The sequence below is a fragment of the Parus major genome, chromosome 1 (genome assembly GCF_001522545.3).
Source record: "Parus major isolate Abel chromosome 1, Parus_major1.1, whole genome shotgun sequence".
NCBI classification, from domain to species: domain Eukaryota; kingdom Metazoa; phylum Chordata; class Aves; order Passeriformes; family Paridae; genus Parus; species Parus major.
Genome location: NC_031768.1, coordinates 71,291,816 through 71,307,690, shown reverse-complemented (window position 1 = coordinate 71,307,690; position 15,875 = coordinate 71,291,816).

Here is a 15,875-nt window from a genome sequence, read left to right as displayed (position 1 = left end):
TGTTGAAGATGGGCATTTATAGCCCATCATTTCTACTTCATGATGGTTGCTGCTGAACTGTTGCTAGAACAATCAGTAGAGCCGAACTTCCTGTTTCAGGGGGGTAACCAACACAGAAGTGAAGACCTTTGAAACAGCTTTACTGGCTCTGGAAATTTATACAGTGACTATAAGTGACTAAGTCATGGTTTGGACTCTATAAAAGGTCCTGTAATTTCTCTGTCTGTGGTTAAGAAAGGTGAAGAATTGCCAGGGTCAAAGGGAGGAGTTAACCCAAGATGCCCAGCAAGCTACCCGGTGATTGGGTCTAATTCAAGAGATCCCAAAGTTTTTATCAGGACAGTATTTCAACTTCTGAGAACAACCTTATTTAGGTGTAGCAGGGAGATCAGACATAGAAAACCAATCTTTTCATGCATCATTTTCCAGCCATGAGCAACTGGGGTCCTCAGCCCAGGAAAGGCATGGACCTGTTGAAGCAAGTCCAGAGAAGAACTACAAAGATGCTCATGGCTGGACCACTTCTCCTTTAAGGAAAGACTGCGAGAGCTGATGTTGTTCAGCCTGGAGAAGAGAAGGCTTTTAAGCAGAGTGTAAGGGGGCTTATTAGAAAGGTGGGAACAAATTTTTTTAGCAGCCTGTAGTGCTAGGACAAGGGTAATGTTTTTAATTTAAGAGGGAGTAGATTCAAGTTAGATATAAGGAATACATTTTTTATGATGGGGTGGTGAAACACTGGAACAGGTTACCCAGAGAGGTGATTGGTAGCTCATTGCTGAAAAGATTCACAGTCAGGTTAGGTAGGGCTCTGAGTAACCAAACAATTCCATGATTCTATGATTCTGAGCAGTTTCTCCCACTGGGATCACAATTGTTGGTGAATTCTGAGCACGTATACCACACCTGAGACAAATCAACTTTTTCTTTTAAAAAAAAGTTGTGTTTTCAAACTAAGCATTTTGTGTACTACTCACATTTTTCCCAATGCCAAACCGCATTTCTTAAATACAAAGATGCTACATGTCTTTTAGCCTTTTTAAGCTGTATCACTTGCTGCTGAGAGGTCCTGACCCAGCAGTGGCTGCAGGAAAGGAGAACAGTGACAATGTCTTCCATGAGCATAGTACATAGATCTGCAGGCATATTACAGTGATTCTGTTTCTCAGTTACAGTAAGAATTAAATCAGGTTTTTTCCCTGTAAAAGGGAACATTAACAGTTTGCTGTATACTTCTGTACTCTCTACCAGGTTTGACTTCCAAATGTCTTGAGTGAGAAGTTTGTCTGTCATCTGAAGAAACAATATATGTCAGCAGACAGGTAGTTTATATTATGCTCACCCATAATTTGTAGTAATTGTAATCATAATTTTTAGTTGTTCAATGCTGTAAAAGAGTCTCACTGGCAGTGCCAGCTGAATTAGCTGGTGATGCATGAAGGAAGGCAGACCACAGTGCAGCCATTGCATGTTTCTCACTGAGGCAAAAAAGCATTAAAAGACAAATGGTATATCAGAGCTTTTAGTAAAATATGTGCTCTTCCAACAGAAGACAATTGTTTGAAGTTTTTTCGACAAATTTGGTGTTGCTGACAAGATGAGTGCCTTTTTATGCCATTGTGTGAGGTGTCTGAGACAGTCACGTGGGCGCGTGCACAGCCAGTGCCCAACAAAGCCCGCAGCGCATCACTGACACCACATACAATGAAAGCTTGGTGTAACCACATTTTTGTTAACTCTGTGAAAACTCAGGAACATGGACAATGCAGGTCCCAAAGAGTTTCATATTAAAGTGAAATTAGATACAATAATGATGTAGTGCTGTTAACAAGCAAGTTTTCAAGAAAAAAAATCTATTTCATTTAAGAATGATGGGGACAATACTTATCTAATTTCAACTCTCTTACTTCCCTGAACTTTGTTTTCAGTGCTGCTGGTTTCCAGGCACATTGATGTGCTATAATAAAGCAGGGCAAGACAAAGCCAGTGTAAACCAGATAAATTGAAACAAAAATATCTGATTAAAAAACAGTTGGAGAGTGGTGGGAATTTTACACTGCACATTTTTCTTTCTAATTTGACAGACAAGAGAGAAATGAAATGAAGCAGCAGAGCTCTGCAGGAGACCTGCAGCCAAACCCAGCCACCAGGTGTGTGGGTACTTGGTGTAGAGGAGAACTGAACCAAGCAGCAATGATTTCATCATTGAATCCCTCAGCATGGAAGAAGACATTTTGGAGACCAAGCCCTCTTGGAGACCATTTGGTGCATGGGCACCACTCCACCTAGTGTGCACACCCAGCAGCCTAACAGACCAGGTTATATTCATGACACCTATACATATTCTCTGCATTTCTATTACATATTCATTACATTTCCTGAATACATACATACATGCTAATTTTATCTGGGGACTTACTTGGATATGAGTAGGGATCTCTTGAAGGTCTTTGGTGGTTGTTTGGGATCATCCCATTCCCTAAATTTCCTTTTCATGGTTCCAGATCTTCTAATGAATCTTTTCTCCTTAAGAATATCTCAGATATGTGGTTAGGTTGCACTTTTCTTATCATTTTTTGCTTTGGCACACAATCTTTGTTTTCAAAAATAAGTCATCTGCCAGAACATATTAATCACTGTTATAGGTAAATAAGGAAGCTCTAACTGGCACAGGACTTATTAGTCACAGATGTAGGGAGTTAATACAAAGCCACATTTATCTCTGGCATTTGTACTAAGCACTATATGGTACAAAAATAAGCATTAACCACAGATATTGGGATCAAACACTATTGTGCTAAAGTTAAAATAGTTTTTCCAACATCTTCTCCCACTGCTGCACAGACTCCTTTTTAAAGCAATATAACTTGTTCAGTATCACTATCATGGAGGGTTGTTAGAGGATTATTTCTGTGTTGACAGCTGTATCTCATCTGGTTGCTGTCATAGCCCCTGTGAGCATGAGTTTCCTGTGCTGGCTGCACTGGGGCTTTTCTGTATGGCTATGAGCAAACCAAATCAAAACCAGAATACCAAAGTAACAAAATTCCCCTTAGTCACCTAGCTGCTACAGAGTATGAGGAGGGTGGATAGTACAGTAATTACCTCATTGTAAGTGCTGGAAATGAGCATTTAACTATTACCTTTGCTGAAAAAATGCTGATTCAGTGGTAAAATAGCACCAGTGGGGGATGGGTTCTGGAAGAAACAGCAGATCTCTGTGGTAGCCTGCAAAAGGATCTGGGTTTGGTGAGTAGGTTCCTTTCCCATGGGAAGGGAACCTCTGATAGCTGCAGGAATGGTCACGCTGATTCCCACACCTATTCACGTGTTACCCCACGCATGCTCCATGGCCCAGGTGTGAGCAAAATGGGACAGCAGCTGACCAGCTAAAGGGACTGGATCCAGGCAGGAGGAGAGCTGAGATGAAAGAGGACTGTGAAAACTATGCAAAGGCAGCATATCATCAGCCACGCTGGAAGATTAAAAGAGATCCACCTAAGGCAGTCCTGAAAAATGAACTTTAGGAGATATGATGAAAAATATGTTAAACAATGTGGAAAAAAAAGTCCCTGGCAAGATAACCAGTCTCTGCAAAATGAGGAGAGAAGATTTTGTTTAAGTTTAAAAACCTGAGCAATTTCCCCCATGGGAGATGTAAAATACTTTGGACATGTGGAGAAACATGTGGTTTTTTTGCACAAGGGAGTTTGTACACAACATTTTTTGATGGCTGTGAGAGATCTGGGGAAAGCCCAAGCCTACCTTGCTTTTGCCAAGTGAAAAAGAGGCTGCTAGGACAGACTGTCTCTTCATCACAGAAGAAATCACAAGCAATTGAGAGAGGATCAATAGGCCATGGCATAGGGTTTTAAAATGAAGAAACTGAGGTGCTGTGATTTAGATTGATTGGGATTTTTTCCCTCAGGAAGGGGAAATGCTATTGGGTAGACACTGGCCATCACTGAACACCTGAACTTTAGCAGAGCTGGAGAAGATTTGGTTCAGAAGATGAGTTGAATTGGCTGAGCCAGAGGTGTAGCTCAGGAAGGTGCAGATGGATGCCCAGAAGCAGGGTACAAGGGCAGGAGGATGTCTGCTGCCTCACCACTGTGCCACACTATGTGCTCAGCCTACAGCTTTCTTTCGGACCTGCTGCTGTAAGGCTATTCTAAATATGCTAAATAAAACAAATCAAGACAAAATCCCCAGCCCTGAGGCACCAGGAAAACAGTGCCCACAGTGCCTGCCCCAAGCCAGCCCCATCTCAAGCAGGTTTGCCATGGAGAGGTGGGTGGCAGAGCCCACAGCAAAGCAGTGTGGACATGACAAATAAAGATAACTAAGTGAAAGTAGCAGAGAAGCAAAAATGTCCAAGCTAAACCTCAGGCTGGGATCTCTTTTGAGCTTGGGCTTCCTCACCATACTTCCATCTGGAAGCTCTTGGTGCAACACAAGGCAAACAGGCTGTGGCACCAATCCTGTGGGCTGGAGGAAAACCCTCCTTCCTTGTCCCACAGCAGGGAGAGCTCCAGTGCCAGCAGCAGCCTCTCTGCCCGCCCCAGGCACCCTCAGCACAAACCTGCCCATGGTTCAGCTCTAGCTAAACTCTTTCTCAGCTTCAGACAGCACCACACTGCCTATTATTTTCACATTGGTTTGATATGCCGATCTCTTGAAAGATAGAAAAAATAAAAAGCTAAACCAAGAAAGATCTGGTTTAGTTGTTCATATCACTGAAAACATGAAAACGATTTTCATGTTGTTATTTGTTACCATCTGTTACAAAATTGACCCACAAAGGTGCATTTTTGCTTTATTGTATCTGGATTTGTCTCCTAAGCAATACATCAGTGTTGCACTACTTACTACAAACCTAGACAGAAAGACTTAATCAGTAACATTCAACCTTTTGAGATTTATCCTCATCATACTTTACCAGTGTGCCAAGAAAAGAAATACACTACTAAACAGTGATAGGGCATAAAGCATGAAGCTGATACAGTATTAAACCAGGTTTTCTTCAGTGGTGTCCTGTAGTTCTGTGAAAGAAAGTTCTTGCTCACTGGTTTAGCTGGTCACTTTATTTTAAACACATCAGGACATTTTTTTTGGAAGATGGAGATTTCTATCGAGCGGCGTTGGCCAGACTCCAGATTTCTTCTATTCATTGAGAGCTATAACAGTACTGAACACATAGCTGTGAGTGTGAAAGCAATGTTCACCCCTGCATTTTTGTTTCTGTTCAGTCCTCTTGTCCTTTTAGACAGCATAATAGAAGTGCTGCAGTAAGCAGGGTCAAGTAGGATATGCCAGTGAGAAATGTTAAAATGAGACTATAGGCTGCGATTATGGGCTCTAATGTGTGATGAATCCTTTTTAATCACATGATATGAACTAATGTCACCATTTATTATAAAACAACAAAGTGTTCAGCTACAGGAGGAATAGAATGGATGACAACTGCATTTTTCAATGTTTTGTTTAAGCAAGTACAGTGTGATCTTTTTAGATAACTAGGAAAAATTGAAGTTAAAATAAGTGCAAGTATTTCCAGATAGTTTTGGTTAGAACAGGTGTCTTTTCAGGACATGAAGATTTATCCCCTGAAAAGGGGATATGCAGCCAGTATCCACCTGCATCTCTGAGCTCAAGTGAAAACTAAACTTGGTTATTATGATAATTTTTTTAAAAAAAGTTAATTCAAGATCTGTTTTTTAAAATGTAAATACAAAAGTTAACTGCAGTTCCTTTCTAAAATGATTTCTAATGGTTATTTAAATATAATTTTCTTGAGTGATAGACATTGTTTCATGCCAAAATGGTAGAGGAAAATTCTGAAAATAGTGTCAATTTTGTCACATCTTCAACTGTCCATCCAGTATTCTAGGTACATTTATTACATAATATTTCTGGTGTTCAAGACAGCCAAAAAGAATTGTACCTGAAGAGAACATGGTGAGGCATTCCGGGGTTTTACCATCACTCAGAAATCATGGTTATATGGTTACCAAAGTGGAGGCCAGTTTGTCCAGCCACCTCAGATCTCTTTCACTTCAGATCACAGAGCTGATTTGCTGAATAGATCCTGCTTTACATCACTGATTCAGTTCATTTCTTACCTAGTTTAATTCATAGGCCTAGGAAAGGTCCGTAGTTCCTGGCAGGCAGGGGGTAGTGGGAGTATCAGTGGGAAGCCCTCATTTAACTCAAATACCCAGCAGCCAGGTAAACTTATTTAACAATAAAATTGGGGGCAGAATTTCTCTGGATGGCCTTTTAAGCTGTGTGTAAGTCCTGTCTGGGAGCACAAAAACATTGCTATGATTTCCTCTGCCTTCTGCCACCCCAAACCACACTGTCATGCCTCCCCTCTGCCCTGCACCACCCTTATTCCTCAGATTTCTGGAGCAGGAATCTGCACTGCTCATCTCCTCACCTTGCTCCTTAATAATCAGACTTTAACTGAAAGTTGCTATAAAGATTGTTCCCAAGACTGGCCTCCCATGCCCCTGTGTATCACTGGAACCAGGACATTATTGGTTTCAGAGGTTTAAAGTACATTGATTAAGACAAAAAGTGGCAAAAAAAAAAATCTTCGTGACTTGTGATGTAAAATAGTTTTGTAATAAATTATTTAGAAGTATATGAACCAGAAGATTTAAATTTGGAAGAGGTGTACCATGGTGGAGTGTCTTGTGGGGAACAACACTGCAGTGACAAAGTGCAAAAGTTTCTTCCATTTCCAGAGCTTCAGGTTCATAAATAAGAACATGTCACCATTCCCACATTAACCCTTTCTTGTAACTGTGTTTTTGGTTTTTGAAAGAAGGCTTTGCTTTTGTCAACAGCAAAGCAGATTGTCTGACTTTGTTGTTACAGGATCTTTGCTGATAGATGATATAAGCATTGTCAGAGATTGTTCTGTTTCACAGCCTTTCACAGTCACAGAAAGGTTAGAAGTGACCTCCAGAGACCAGCTGGTTCAACCTCCTCCTCCTCCAGCAGGGACAGCTAGAGCTGATTGCCCAAAACCTTTTCCAGATGACTGTTAAAAATCTCCACCTGATGGAAACCTCATAACCCCTCTCAGTAGCCTGTGCCAGTGCTCAGTCATCCTCACAGCAAAAAAAGGTGCTTCCCAATGTTTGGAGAAAACTTCTGTGTTTCAATTTGTGCCTGTTGCCTCTTTTGTCCCTGGGAGGACTCTGGCTCCATCTGCTTTGTACTTTCCCTTACACTACTCATATGTATCAATAAAATCCCTCAGAGCCTTCTCCAGGCTGAGCAATGCCAGCTCTCTCAGCCTTTCCTGCCAGAAGAGATGCTTCCATCTTTGTGGCCCCTTGTTGGACTCTCTCCAGTAACTCCCTGTCTCTCTTGTACTGGGGTGCCCAGCATGGGACTCAGCACTCCAGGTGTGGCCTCACCAGGACTGAGTGGAGGGAAAGGATCCCCTCCTGTGACCTGCTGACAGTGCTCTGCCCAAGGCAGCCCAGGACATCAGGTTTCCTTGCTGAGAAGGCCCATTCTGGCGCATGTTCAACCTGGTGTCTGCCAGCATCCCCAGGCCTTTTTCTCCCAAACTGCTTTCCAGCTGTCTGGTCCCCATCATAGGTTGGTACCTGGGGTTGTCCCTCCCCAGGTGCAGTACGTGGCACTTCTTGTTGAACTTCATGAGGTCATTGCTGGTCTAACACTCCAGCCTGTCAAGGTTCCTCTGGATGGCAGAAAAGGCAATTTATCAGCCACTTCTCCTAGTTTGGTGCAATCTGCAAACCTGAGAGTACGCTCGGCTCCACCATCCAGATCATTAATGGAAATGTTAAGAAAAGATACACCCCACTGTTGTTCTCTGGGTTATACCATTAGTCACAACACTAGTTATTTGCCTTCTGCTAGATTTTCTCCCACTGGTCACCACCCTCTGGCTCCAACCAGAGCAGTTCAGGCAATTTTCAATCCACCTCCCTGTCTGCAGACCCAGACTGTGTCAGAAACCCTACTGAAGTCTAAGTTGGCAACATCCACTGCTCCGTGCCCCTCCTAACATACCACTCATCTCATCATAGCAGTTTGTCAAGTGGTCAAACACAACTTTCCCTTGAAGCTATGATCTTTTTGTTGCAGCAGACAAGGTGGGCAGACATCCTCAGAAAGTTTTTTTCTTCTTGCTTACATGCTTCTGCTGACTCTTGCTATTCCAAGCCTGTTGAAGAGCTAAAAATAACCCAAATCAAACCAGAGCATAACTGGGTGCTCTGCAGCACTGTCTTTTTTGTCAAGTGAAGCATAAGACTGACAAAGTAATTATGAGTAACACAGCTGCACCTCAGCATCCTCTCACATTCAAGCTTTACAAACGCACATTAAAACAATTATAAAGTTGAGGTTTTTCTAATATGAGAAATCAGGACAAAACAGGAGAGTGAAAAGGAAAGGAAAAAGCAGTAATTCTGCAGTGAAAGACAGTGAATTACTCAGCTCAGGTTGAACAGGGAGCCAGCAGCAAAGCTGGAGCCTAAACCAGCATCTGAGCCTTTCTCTAGTTCCACAACCATAAAATCATTATTTTGTTGATTATATATGGAAAATTTCCCCTAAGTTCTTGATGTCTTTTATGCTGACTACAATCAAATACTTTTAAGAGTATATTTACAAAGTTTGCAACTAATTAACATTCATGTGTGCCAGAATTCACAGAGGAAATCATTACGTCCAGTTAGCATATGAAATCTCTGAAATCCAAGAGAACTGTTGTCGTCCTTGGAGACAGGAAAGAGCAGACAGGATGTCTGGGGTGAAACAGGAGTTACAGAGAAGATGGACATGGACCTGGCTGCACATCAGAAAATCTATAGCTCTGCAGCCAGGAAATATGATTCACATGTCAGCTATGTATCATTTGCCTTCTTCATAGAGGCTTTTTCTTGATGGACACCCCTTTCTACCATTATTTCATGAAAACCTGGAAAGAACATGGTGCAACATTCTGTGCTTGAGGGACAAGCCTGCAAAAAGCATGGGTGCAATGGAGAATGTGGCTGCTGATTGCTGTTCCCACAGTACTTTCTCTGCTTCATTGATTTCTGCCTCCTTTAGAGTGGTGACAGCAACGGGAGTTCAAAAGGTGCCTTCAGATCAGAAACATTTTCACACAACTCTGCTAGAAGGAAAGGGAAAATGATGTCAACAAGAAAGGAATACTACTGTGTTTTGCCAGAAATCACGTCCACAGTTTCCCATATCCTGGAGTTATATGATTTACTGCTGAACTAAAGACAATACTGCTAGAACATTGCAATACAGTGTCCCATCTAAATGGTCAACGTGGAAATTTTTTTGTTTTTCAAAACACAAAATTGGAGAGGTCTAAAGGACCTAAAGGGAAGATCAGTCAAGGATTAAAAGAAAATTTCCCTGAACAACTCAAAGTTCATTTAGAGTGGAACAACAGTTTGTTTTTCACTGGGTAATCTGCATGCAACATTTTCTTCCTGCAAATCTCCCAGGAGAATTAATGTCCAAGGCAAAGTGTTGCCCTCTGAAGCTGGAGGATGGGAAATGTTAGAGGACACCTGGTGATTTATTCTCATTGCCTTCTCTAGAGGAAGAATTATGTTTTACGCATGAGTAGAAGTTTACAAACCCAGATACTCCATGGGGAACTTAAAAGGGCTGCCTTAATCCTTCAGCAGTTGGCCCCTTTTTTTGCCTCAGCACAGGCTTCTCAGAGAAAAGCACTTCCTGCTCTGTAGGTAGATTTACATAATGTCCTCACAGTGACCATGGCCTTCCCATCCAGCTGGTTTGCTCTTGGCAGCTCTGTTCTGCTGATGTTGGGTGGGGACATTACGTGATATCAATGTCTTTTAAGCCTCTGCCCTTCACAAAACAGTGATTAACAAAAGCAGTATAAACAGTTTAAATGGCAGGAAGGATGTCTGTAGAGCCTCATAACTAAGGCAAAGCACTAGAACTGCCATCGCTGTATGATAGCAAGCAAACAAATGAGCCAGAATAGTGAATTATTTATTCAACAAATATGACCTTAGAAAAAGATTGTTCCTATTTCTCCTAAAGGATACTGAGGTATCCTATACCCTTGAGTGGGAGCTGGGTGGGTTTCCTGCCCATGGCTCACCAACTCTGGGAAACCCCTAATACTTCTGCCCTAGATTAGAAAAGCATTGCCAGAGGAAAAGACAGGAGAAATAAAGAGTTTGTCATGCACTGGGGAATCAGAGGACTGGGGAATAAATCACTATCTGGAAATACCACTGTCTCCCCATTGGCTGCTGAATGAGCCTGCTTGAGTGGGATGGACCAGCTGTGCAGCACTTTGGCAGCCAGAGCTGGATGGGATATGTTCTGCCCTTCACACAGGACTATGGGCTGAGGGAGTAAGACATGTGACCTGAGCATTAGCCTTTCGTATGTTTGTACCCTGAAACAGTTTTGTCTATTGAAGCTGGGCCTTTAGCAAGCTATTTGCCATTCCCCAGTCCAGTCACCCTCTGCATTTGATGAACTACCCTGGGCTTTACTGCCAGCTTATTCTTGGACTTCTGAGCCAGCCCTTCAGAAGTCATAGCAGATGTGATCAGCTCTCTGGGGAGGCAAGAGCAAAGCACACGAATTTTCCAGGAAAGGGTCTATTGTTGTTCCTTGCATTTTCTGAGAAAAGTAGGAGCCTAGCCCATATGGGACCATAGACGTACAAAACCTTAAATATCAGGTAGACTCATGTTTCTGAGGTGTGAAAAGATGAACAACATAGACCTATTCTTTGTGTACATGGAAAAGCCAGGTAGGACCAGAACTGGAGAGAATTACTTTTCCCAGCAGAGGAAAGTTTGTTCAGGTCTCCAGCAGGTAGATTCTTCTGAAATTCAGAATAATTCTTTATTTTCTTGGCAATGTGAATACATATAAAGTACAAGAAACAATAGGAGAAATCAGGAGTGTAGAAACATATCTTTCGCCTCTATTTTAAAAGAAGTTTTACTCCTTTGGCATGTAATTTTTCACTTTGATCCCAATCTTGCAGAAATGTGAGGAAGCCTTTAAGACTTCTGGATCAAATTGGAAAGTTATTTTCCATCTTAAAGATAATTCACCAATGTTTGCTAGCCCTGTTCAACACATGCTACTGGGACAGTGTTCACCATATATGCCTTCTTCATGCTCATATCCCATTTTGAAACTTCCTATGAGGGAGCATCTGGGGTGGGGGAGAGGGGGTGTTATAATTTTAGAAGGACCTTGCAGACACCTGGATTTTCAAACACACAGGACATGCAGACAACTTGTGAAAAGAGAATCAGAAGCAGAGACTTTGCGTCTCATGCATTTTTGTCATGTTAGGTCATTTCATACTAAATGAGTTCTTCCTGAAATTACCTGGCCTTGTGGGGCTTATACAAGTAAAAATTCTAGCAAATTTAATTTAAGCTCAAATACTACTAGCAAATGAACTTTTTCTCTTATTTTTTTCCTTCTTGGTGAAGCAAACCCAGTGGTATTAATAATAAAATCTCTGAGAGGATGGATCCCCTGCAAAAGTTTCATAGATAATTAAACTCAAAAATATGTTGATCACGGCAGGGCTGGAGACTCAGTTGCCTGCTTGCAATATTCTGACTCTCTTTTCTGACCACAGGGTCATATTTTTCTGCATGGGGGCTCTTGAAGTGACTCTACATGCCTCCACTCAGGCTGGGGCAGGATGGAGGCACAGAAACCTTACAGCAGCTGTGTGTGACCTCCTGTTCTTCTTCAAGCAAAAATTAATTTAGGGACTTGTTTGGGGACTGTTTTTATAGAGTGTATTAAAAAAAATCCCAACTGAGGAGTTGAAATATACCAACAGTTTAGAAAACGGGGACCAGATTTATTTTCTCGGAAAGCAGCTGTGGATTGTAGTTTTCTTTTGTTTGTCATTTATTTTGTCTAAAACAGCAATAACTTTTTCCATCTTAAAGTGTCTTCCTGGCATCAGACATCCTGTGTACAGACTATGAACAAAAACATTGTGGTGTTGATGTTTAAGTAAATTAGTGCCAAATGCCAGGACAGCATGTGCTAATTGCCCTAATGATGTTTGCTTTGTCTATAGCAGTTTTAGACATTTATTTTGCAACCTGCCTGAGGCCAGTGTATTAAACACCATAGTGTTAAATGAAATTTAGGTATGAAAATGATAAAATGGTACAACATCCTATTTTTTATCCCACTTGAATCATTTTTTATTTTCTCCAGAAGTAAAGCTGGAAGAAACAGCTTCTTTTCTGGGCAGTAGCCACAACATAATTTCCAAACCTCATCTGCTGGCATCCAACTTGTCATCTGTTCTGTCTTTACATCTCTCGTCTTTGCATCTTTGCAGCGTCTTTGCATCTCTTGGTCTTTGCATTATTCACCTTTGCATCCCTCAGCCTCTCTTGGTGTTCTAGTTTAACCTCAGCCTGTAGCTTCAGCACACCAGTCAGACCTGTGCAGCATCTACTGATAGTTTGTTCTGGGACAAATCATCTCCAATCCCCTCCATGTGGCACAGCATCAAAGGAAACATATTTTACCATCTGAATCCAATGCCAAAACAACTTCCCAACAAGATACTAAAACGTTGCAGCTCTCTCTTTATGTTAACCATTTTCCCTCTAGTGTTCTGTCAAAGCTGAAAGTTGCTGTCTACTGGGAAGAGCAATTTGATGATGCCGAAGTCTTCTTCAACAGACCAGAAGTGTCCTCTTCCATCCACCCCAGTTCAGAGTGCTTCCTCTCAAGTGCCAGTGTAACAGAGGAGACTGAGGGAAGGACTGAGTGTTGTTGTGCTTTCAGTGCTTGACCTCATCACTAGGGCTGCCAACAAGTTGTCAGCATCGGCACAGGACTGGGGAGACAAACAGCTGGGCACAATTTCTGCTGCTGCAGGCTAGACAGAGTCACCTCCACAGGCCAGGGGTGCCAGTCCACCCCCTGTGCCATCCTGTCCAAGATCTTGGTCTTGTCCAAGACTACTCCAAAGCACTTGTTCTCCACTTTCTGAGATCCTCCAAAAAACAGATGAGCATCTGCAATTGCTTTCTGAAACCAATCATAGGAAGATACGTCCCACTGGAAGATTCTGGGCCAGTGTTAATAGCATCTAAAAGACAGGCTAAGGATGCAGAATCAATTAAACATTATAAAAATAATTGTCTTGATCTTGAAATACATTTTCAGGAGTAACCCCGTGAGACATGACCATGAGCTCCTTTTGCCTGTGCTAGCTGTCCCAGTTTAATTAAGCCATAGTTCTTGGATTTTATCCCAGACAGAGGGATTCCTCAAAAATAAGACTTCCCTTCTTGACAGATCCCACAAAATGCAGTCTTTCAAGATGTGGGAAGTTTCTTGCTGTTTTCTGGTGTATGGAAAACAGTTAACAGATAACCAGTAACTCACTGAGTTTCCTTTTCTCAGGATAGGCAAAAAGAGCTTGGAGAAGCACAAGTTTGCTCCTCAGCTTCTTTTGCCATGTGGCATCCTCCTCAGTTACATTTTGGTGCTTTATTACGTTGAACATCCATTGCCCATGGCAGGTCTTCAAATTCTTCCTCAGTTTGGGTCCTCTCTCTAAAATTACCCTGGCTTGTGCCTTAGGGACTTGTTGGCACATAATTCATATGAAAGATGACTATGTTAATTGTCCATATCATTATATGGAACATTTATTATGAAACATTTAACACTAAATACATCTTTAGCTAGTTAGTGAAGCTATAGACACATGGCAGACATTTTTAGAGCAGTAATAAGGGATGAAGTGATATACAGAATTAGCAGTGTTATGATTAGAAAGAAATATTTTTTCATAGGCTGTTTTCTGCAAGACTTTTATCTTGCCCATCATATTCAATTAGTGTCTATATCACACTTGCTTAATTTGAAATATTATTGTATGTTTGTGTATAAAAGAAAGCTTATACTAATTACCATAGTCCATTCTTAAAAGTTCAGCATCCTTTCCCATAACTGAAAGACTGTAAAACATAAAACTTCTCATCTGCAGATGTGAAAGCACTTCTTAAAGCAGATGAACATCATGACTCCCTTTGGCAGATGGGGTGAGGAAGGTACTGGGCAGTGACAGGACTTCCTCAAGGCTAACATGAAGGCATTGCTAAGAGAAGTGAGGCTTTTTAGCCGTTGGATTACCACAGAGCACTAAAATACTAGGGAATCATTTTGGAGGAAAGTCAGTATAGAAGTAATGTACTACACTTACTTCATAAGAAGGGCAGTGAGCACCAAAGCTTGCCTGCAGTGTGCATCTAGTCTTGGCAGGAGGTAATTTTTAGAAAATGTCAATCCAGCCAGTGTAGTAACCTTCAGAAACCTTGGGCTGACATACATCAACAGTTTGTAATTCCTCACCACAGGACATGAACTCAGACATACAGAAAAATGTTCAGTCAAGTCAACAGTCAGTTGGATTTTTGATACTCAGAATGTGCTTTCCTGGCTTGGTGTCCTGTACTTTGCAGTCTTTCTTTAAGCAGAGCAGCTGAGCTTGCATGAGAAAGGGATGTGAAGCTAATCCTGGGCCCACTTCACTGTGTCATTCTTGCCTATCTCTGAGCGGCACAGTGATAACACAGCTCTCCATACAGAAGGGAAAATAGCTGCTCAGTGACCACTCTACATTTTACATTTAACTCTTTAGCTCTCTTCTTTGGAGTTATCCATGTTTGATGTATGCATAAGGACAGCTGATAAATTGCACTTCGACACGAATAGACAGAATTTAATTTCCTACATGTAAAAATTAGGCATCTTAGCCTGGACAGCAGACCTTGAAAAATTCAATTGACTACTGGTGGCCAAAAGATCATCCCACTAGCCAAATGCTGGATGGAGGGCTCTGTCTGCAGCACCAAAGAGGAGTAAAATCCTGGTGAAAAGAGTGGCTAGAACTTCCTGTAGGAAAAATTTTCATTCTTTGCCAGAAGCTGAAAACAATTAAATATAAGCAAGTTCCCTGTGCATACCACAAACAGTAATTTGTTATTTTTCTACTACAAAATGTTTGCAAGTCAAGCATGGGTGTTCTGCAAGTCTGCCCCTTCTGGTCCACGGAGGCAGTAAGATACCCACTGGTCTTTTCCATGGTGAGTGAGGGGGGAAAATGCAGGAAGACCCAGCACACAGTTAGAAGACAATCTGGCCAGGGACACTGTGGAACAGGGGCTCAGTGCAAAGGGGCTGATAAGCACACTGAAGTGAGCAGATTCCAGTGTATGGAGATATGTCAACACTATTGAATGCAGAAGAATGCAGAGATGGCTCAGAGAATTAAATAAAAAGACCTAAAGACCAGAACCAGAACAACAGTCAATTCAAAGACTCACTGTTTAATGAAAGTTTTTATTCAAGGAAAAAAAAAATATTTCTGAGCCATGAAGAAGGCAAAATGTGCTTTCAGTCTTCCATGTCTAGGTGATACTAGCCAGTCTATCAGGAGAAAGTATTTTATTTTTACAGACAAGGTGTTCTGTTTGTCCTTGGAATCTGTCCCAGAACCAAACAGCTTTCTATGTCTGGAGCTCTTCATCACGTGTGTTTATCTGTGAGGTACTTAATATGCATGGCCCTGCTTCATTTTTCATGACTGACCTTACAGAGTGCAACCCAAGCACCTTCCAAGTTTACACCTTTTAATACAATTATCATTCAAACTCTATTTTAAGTGTGTCTCAAGAAATTGCCCATGAAATTCTGCTTAAAATTATGCTAAGGGAAGGTTTGTAGTAGCATTAAACTAAATCAGTATGTAAGCACATTTACATGAGAGCTAGTTCTAGAAGAAGGCTGAGTAGCACCTGCTTCTACAT